We start from the raw sequence: 8,018 nt of genomic DNA on the forward strand, positions 1-8,018 counted from the left end.
CCTGCCCACAGGCACCAGGAGGTGTTGCCTCCTCGTGACACAGGCAGCAAGCAGGGAAGTACCCAGCAGGGATTATAATCTGCCCTCTAGTGATTAATACAGTTAACATTTGGCAGCATCATTAACATGATTTATGCATTACATAATTACATATTCATTACATAATTATTTCATTATGCAACAGTGATAATGCTCGTGCTTTACACCTTTCTAAGAGGTTCTTTACTATAACCAATGGACTGAGCATCTAGCAGTTTGCTAATAATTATGGGTTATGATCATTAATACCTTTTTCTATGCATATATTTATAGCTATATAAGACACAAATCATGTCTATCATCCTAGGACAGCTACTGTTGCACAAAGCCATCTGCAAGCACATACTGAGATTGTGCAAAACAACCATCCAGTTGCGTCACTTCAGTGCTTAGGGCCAATGTTCTCAGTTGAGTGAGTTATTAAGCAATAATGCCCAGATCTTCTCCTGTGAGGCTGAATAAGAATTTCTCACTGATTTAAATAATACACAAACAGGGTTGAAACATATATCCTTAGTCAAAGGAGCAGCACAACAAAAAAGGTGCTTGTGATTTGAAGGGCATGGTCCCTAACATTTAGTATTGTAAGCAGACTTTGACAAGTAAAAATCTTTGTTATACGTTACTGTACCTTGATTTTAAGACAACCCTTGAGGTTCCTTATCAAGACTTAGTTGCGTCGCTCCAGAATAACTCAGCAGTGCACGACGGCAGTGCTCCACTGCCCTGTGACAACTCTGCTTCAGGAATCCAGAAGAGCTTCCACAGCTGCACCAAAAAAGAGAGAAGGTGTCATTAGAGTCTTGGTCCTGAGTTTTGTCTGTGAGGTACACTAGTCCTATTGCAGAAATGGGAGAACGAGTCCTACAGAGACTGACCATGCCTGCAGGAGTGTTGGGCCATAACCAAAAGGAACGTGTCCCCCGCTACCTGCACTCAGTTCCTGCGTGCTGGAATATTCTGGTTTCATGTTTCACCCCCCCCCAGTCAGGACTGGCTGCAGCTGCTGGCTAGTACAGCTGTGGAAACCCACCCTCATTCAACACTCTCTTTATTCTTGCAAATAAAACACTTATGGGCTTGATCATTTTATCTGCCCTATCATCTAGGAAATGCATTTCGATAAAGGGACATTTATTGAACAGTCTTTTATCACACAAGTATTTCTACTAAAGAAAGATTTCCAGGATTCAACTCTGTGTATTTAAAATGCAAAATTCAAAGAAGTTTTACTGCTAGACTTCCACTTCTCAATAATGATGTCTTAATTGTTCTGTAAGTGTGTGTTACAATTTGTCATACATTCGAGGAACTAGAATAGAGGAAAATCCACCTCCCTTCTGCTTAATAAATCATTAAGCTTTATTTTTAATGCTGCTTTTTAAATGCAGTCATGCACTGGCATTCTCCCTAGATTTTTAAATAGGTAAATACTACAGAGGGATGTTTGCAAGAAAAAGAAATGAAGAGAGATGAGATCATTGGGGAGAAGAAAAGTGTCATCTTTTCCACACAGCAACTTAGATAGCAAATATAGCCAGCTAAGAAAAACGAGATCAGACACTGAACTCAATTTTTATTGTATGAAATTTGAAATACCACATCTCTTCATTCCCATGAGAATACTTTATGCAATCTTTCACATCGTGCTTCTGCAAGAGCCATTTGCAACCATGCTGCCTATGGCTTTTCAAGGCCTAAATTTCTAACACAGGGAGGTAATTTTTGTTAGTGAGCCATCAGTCAGAGTGCACCCACCCACTGAAGGTCTGAACATTTCCTGCAGTAGCTCTGAGACAGAGATTTCCTAAGACCTGCAAGCCCTGCAAGAAAAATACTGTTTACAAATGAGAAATTCTGATGCCTGATATTCCAGGCAGCACGAGGTGTTAGATCTTCCTTCTCGACAGCATTACATGTTTCCAGGTGTTAGATATTTCGTTATTTAAGAGCAGGTAGAAAAACCAGACAATAAGTATTCATAAAATGTCAGACATTCTCCAAAGGGTTGTTTGAGTTAATACAGCCTATAAAGCTCTCACTTTTATAGGGCTTGAAAATGATAGTTATTTGAAGGAAATTATGTCACTACTTAAAATATTTTACCAGAAGAAACTGCTTAGCACCGTATCTTTAAACCACTAAGAAAGCAACTCAAGAGAGTTTCCACTACATTACAGCTTTCTGACAACTCTTGTTAGTGTTGCAATACACAGGAAAAATTAGAACTTATCTTTCTATCCTGATTCAAGAACACCAAGGCCATCAACACTAATTTCGCCCAGGACCTGTTCCAAATTGTGTGCCCTGCCTGGTGATTGGCCACATCATTACCCCTCTAAGTGGAGTCCTTTGCAACCCTCCATCTGCATCTCGAATTCTTTGGGGCACCCGAGCTGACAGAGGGTCAGCTCAAGGCCAGTTCACTGCCAAAACACATATGTAGCTGGGTGCAGACAAAAACTCAGTCTAAGAGCAGAATTAAGAGCTAAAAGGCAATACGAAGGGGATCCTGCCAGTACTCTGCAAAGGTGACTTCAGATCAAACAAACAGTGGAGATCACGGAAGCAGAAGCCACATTCAATAGGATCCTACTATTGGTTAGGTGTGCATATAAGACCAGAATCAAAATACCTGGGTTTGGATACAGAATGGGTTCCAGGTCCCAGACTTTTGGGTCTGTGACAAATACTTGCAGAGTGTATTTGCTTGAAGGTTGCAGATTAAACCATGCTGTTGCTTATACCTTTACAAAACTCCCAAGATACTGAAAACCCAAACAGCTAATGCAAGAAGAGGAATAATTATCTGAGATAGCTGAAAACTAGGGTTGTATTTAAGGTTTTCACACTGACATAGACCGATATAATTTACCTGTATAGCTTTACAACACAAGCAAGAGCTGCTCACCTCTTTGTGAAGGAATTAACAAACAAAAAGCACCAAGGTATCCCATTGTTATCCATGTTTCTGACCTCCCAGGATAGGGTCAGAAATCAACTATGCTGCATGGCATATTAGCTAATTAAAAGGGGTGAAAAGGGACATTCACACAGTATAGTATGTATTTTCTGAACGGGGGCAATCTAACAGAACATCTTTATCTGTTATTATAAAATATTCTGAACTAGCAAGTAAATTCTGCAGCAGTGAATCTTTTCAGTATGTCTGTTCAAGTATGCCATCAAAAGTGTTGGTGACACACCAGTTGTGATGTAGCTGCCAGTTTGGCTTTGTGACTTTTGCTGAATCCTTCAATACAGTCATTCTGAAGATCCCAGGTGTTCGGTCTAACAACTCACAAGCCTTATTTATGTTACAAGCCACTCACTCTTTAGTGCGGCTGTGCTTATTCCTGTAACGATAATGTAGGTATTTCTTTCAAGAACATTCACTTGCCATTAGGAAAATATCCTAATTAGGAATTCAAAAGTGACAGATTGTGAGATTCAGTTTGCAAAGATGATGTCACTGGTGGGGAATTGGTGGGTAACCTGCAATTACCTCTTTGAATAAAGACATCAGTGTTGTATCTCGAGAAATAATGGCTAATGATATGTCTTCCAAAAGGAAATAGCGTTATTAATTACCTTACTGTGAACACACCACTTATTGACAGCTTTGAAGGCCATTCATCCAATTAAGTATAATGACTAAAAGCTTCATTCGGCCTTCATGGTTATACAGATGGGCTAAGAACAGAGAGCAAGATCCTGATTTCATTTATATCCTTCATAAATATTCAGGGAAAGTCACAAACACCCATGGAGCTACCCTGGTTTCTATTGCTGTGATTAGAGTCAGACTGTGGCAGGTAACGATGGTATAGAAAGCGCTGTAAATTGACACCTCTAATACCTTGAAGACTTATTGTTGTGCAATAATACAATCTGTCATCTCTTCTGATTGTTACTAAGCACTTTGTTCCAAGCACTTTCCTATCAACATTTAGAGGTTTTTTCTTTCCCTGACTATCGCCCAGGTCTGCATTCAGTTCTGTGACAGATGATTTAGTTGCAACCTCAGCCCCATCTAAGTCACTTCTTACTAACAAAACTAATTTTTGTAATATTTCATAGTTTCCGCATTTTTTTGCTTCCTCGGATGAATCCAACAATCATTCCAAAAATCATTTGTTCATATTGTGCTTTGTCTCAGGTTTATGGATCTGCTTCTGATTTTATGCACACACTGCTGTAAGAAGAATAATGCAACAAAAGCCAACAGGATTTCTTTGGATTTCCCTTTTTGTAAGTGAGAAAATAATCTGGCCTCAGGCATAAAGGGTCATTCTTATGGACCCATCTAGGCATCTCTACATGCCACTAACATGCCATTTTGCTGATTAATTATTTTAATGGATGGCAAGACAAATCCTAGTGCACGGCACAGCTCAGCTAACATGTCTCAAAGATAACACTGTGGCTATTAACGTCACTTCTGCCATCACCAGCTTTTATCTTTGAACACCAACAGGTTGCTAATGATATGTGGTTATCATTTTCGCATTTTGGAACATCAAAAATGCTGACAGACTAAGGTGGCAACAGTTTGTAAGCACTCAGGTAGAACATCAAAGACATTACTAAAGGTTTAGTACACACCAGCAGTAGCAACAGTTTTAGATCTACCTGTACCACCGATCTAATCATGCAGAAATCTGATACTGATGCTCATATGACATCCAAGAACTGCTTTTTTTTTTGTTAAATGGAAAGCAACATTACAGCCAAATGGCAAAGCAACTGCAAGTGCTTTGTTTCTGTGCAACACTGAAGAGCCAAGAAACTCACAACCTTGTAACAGCTGACATTGGAGAATAAATGAATGCTGCCAACAGGTCCTGAGAGAATGCAGAATTATGTGTAAATATATCAAGTAAATGTTTTTAAGTGATAGGTCTTCACCCTGTGCAAACAAGTTGCAACAGCAGTATTTATCAAAAGGGTGCCTGATGCAAAGAAGTCAGATTAATTGTTTATGCAGAGGCATTCAGTCTGCATTGCAATGAGTGCAAGCACAGAAAATAAATGGTTCTAGAAACCACCTCCTTCGTGGGAATGACTGTGAATCAGCTAAAGACAGCGGCAGCAATTTTAAGCATTATTTTAATACTTTCTGCCACTTTGCATTTGGGTGTTTGTAACACTTGAGTATAGTTTGAGTTGATGTAAAGTAGCTGTTACTGAGCAGGCCAGAAATACAACAGCATTGTAGATGAGCCTCACACAGGAGGGTGCTGAACTGTGGAAAAACACTCACTTGCCTGAGGATCCTTGGAAATCCAGCATCCCAGGCACAAAGAGGGTTTCTTTGAACTTGAAGCTAGCAGACATTGATCTCTTCTTGCTGTGTTACCGCATTTCTATTACTATAATTAAGGTCTGACACCGTGGCAGACGATGCTTCTTGCAAGATGGGCAGAGATCCCAAGGACTGGTCTGCTTCGCTTTGTACCAAGAAGGGGCGAATATCTGAAGTTAACAGAAAATAATGCAAGTGCCAATGTGAACGAAGGAAAAAATCATTGATAACAGCACCCTTGCCATCCAGCAATAACTCAGTTCTGTGCTTGTGCACAGAGACTGTCATAATAAATAAAGTTAGAAGCAAAGCGTAGGAGGAAGAATCACATTTCATTATATACTGGTGCATAGCGTATTATACACCTGGGATGCAAACACCTGCCTCACATTCAATTGTATAATACTTTCCTTAACTGGCCACAATAATAACATTAACATCCTGCTAACTTCAGGTACAATTAAGTAATTTGTGGCGACAACGTTTCAGAAAGACTAATACAATACTTGCACTTCCATAATTTACATCGGCAGCCAGCCTATCTATTTATCATCCATGGCAGGTGTTAAAGCAGGGCTGAAACAATAGCGTGGAAACTGTAGCACAATAAATTATCTCTTGCGTATCACAGAAACAGACATTGAAATTTAAAAATACATAAAAAAAATTTTAAAAAATTGTCAGAAGTCAATTAAAAATAAAATTAAATCAGTGTTCTGTTTAATGTTCTTGCCATGAGAAAATCTAGTGGAGTCAATGAGAGATTATCTTGGGCAGGGAGGACACATTAAAAGATAGATCATATATAGCTGATGCAAGTCAGGGAGGAAAAAATGTTACAGGATATGCTTATCTTTCCCGAATCTTTCTTGAGGGCAATGTTAAAAAAAGGTTGATGTGATTGAGGTATAATGTCATTACTTGCCAGGGGAAATACAGGGTGTTAAGAGGCTGATTAACCTGTCTTCACAGTGAGAGCATGTCGGCCCTAAATTTATATCATATTCCCTTTTTATCTTCTGAATTTCTGCAACAGCAAATGCACAGGTAAACTCAAACGATAACGTTTACCACAGTTAAAGTGCAAGACGGGAGCTGTGTGACACCTTTAAAGCCAGAGTTCGGCTGAACTTTTTGCAAATCTGAGGAGGATCAGCTCTAAGGACTTAGTTTAGATCTATGCTTAGCTAAAGGTAATTTGGGGCAAATTATGACCCCTTCAATCAGAGAAACTAGAGAGCAATGCGCTTTTGTCAGTGTTGTTGGGGTTTACAAAGAATTTCTTGATGTTAAGAGCAGAATTTGAGCTAAAACATGCAAATCTACAATCCACGCTCTTTGTGAGCTGTGCGTATATTTCTTTTATGCTCCAGGATAGACCTTCTGCTGAATAAATACATTTCCATGGCCTCCCCCAGCTTAGTAACAGTTGTCTTTGATTTACAGAGCAAAGTTCTCACCTTTGGTTGTTAGGAGTGTCTGTTTTGGGCTGGGGTAGCGCTCCTGGAATGCAGCAGAGCAGGACGGGGTGCTGCACCTTCACCCCACGCCGGGAAGAGAATCCCAGGAGCAGCATCAGAGATTTGAGGAGACCCCGACAAAGCTCATTGCTCCAGCAAAAAGCCCTGGAGCCAAATACATCCACACCAGCTCATGTCTCTTCAAACTGTAAGAACAGGATGATCCAGAGCATATACCATGAGATCCTCAACCCTGCCAACACCTCGATGTCTGTTGGAACACCAGTGAACAGCATAATTACTCTTAAATTTGTTAATAATGTCACTTGCTCTCAGATGACTCTCCACAGGTGTAAGCTGCATTAGAATGAGTTCATAACTTCTCCCAGTGCCAGCAGAAAACAGCCTTATGTTTAAATTATATCAAATTATAGAATAAGGAATGTTAGGAATTTAAATTTATAAAGTCAAATGCTCCAAAGCTGAGAAATAACAGAATTAGGGTTGCCTTATTATTCACATCTAATTTTTTCCACAGGATGTACTGCACTAACATTAAGAGCTTAAATTATACCTCTTACTCTCTCCCTGCCCTCTCTCAATTAATGAGAGCAGACAAGCTTTAAAGAGACTTTTATAGGCCCTAAACGGTCTTGCATCTGATATGTTTCATACTCGTTAACTAATTATTTTACAACATGATGAACTGGCCCTAATGCAACTGAGGTGGAAGCACAGAGCCCACAGTCTGTTCCAATGGACAAACAAAGCAGAGATTTTACAGAAAAACAGGAAAAACCTGTGACCTGTTATTGAAGACTTGTCATATTGGGAGAGTACGACTCTTAGGTAGGTGACTAAGATTGTGGAGCATGTCTCTATTGTGAATTTTTTTTGACTTCTGTCCTTGTGTATGGATGTAACCACTCCAGGACAATTGTCAGTGTCCCTACAGGATTCTCTGCCCTGTTGGACCTGCAGGTTTTTGCCACAGCTGTCTGTAAATAGCTGCTTGGTCACATCAGCAGATCCTAATTAAGCCTTTTAGCCTTCTCCATTGTGGAGCCCCTAGGATCTGCCATGGAGAGGATGATAACTCACAAACAAACCTGATCCTCTTCATAGGGATCATCCAGAACAAAACAGCAGGGCCAGAGGATGATTTGCTGATTATATCACCAGCCTGAAAGATGGGTGGCTTTGGTTCAGGTTTC

Source organism: Patagioenas fasciata, chromosome 8 (genome assembly GCF_037038585.1).
Source record: "Patagioenas fasciata isolate bPatFas1 chromosome 8, bPatFas1.hap1, whole genome shotgun sequence".
In the NCBI taxonomy this organism is placed as follows: Eukaryota; Metazoa; Chordata; class Aves; order Columbiformes; family Columbidae; genus Patagioenas; species Patagioenas fasciata.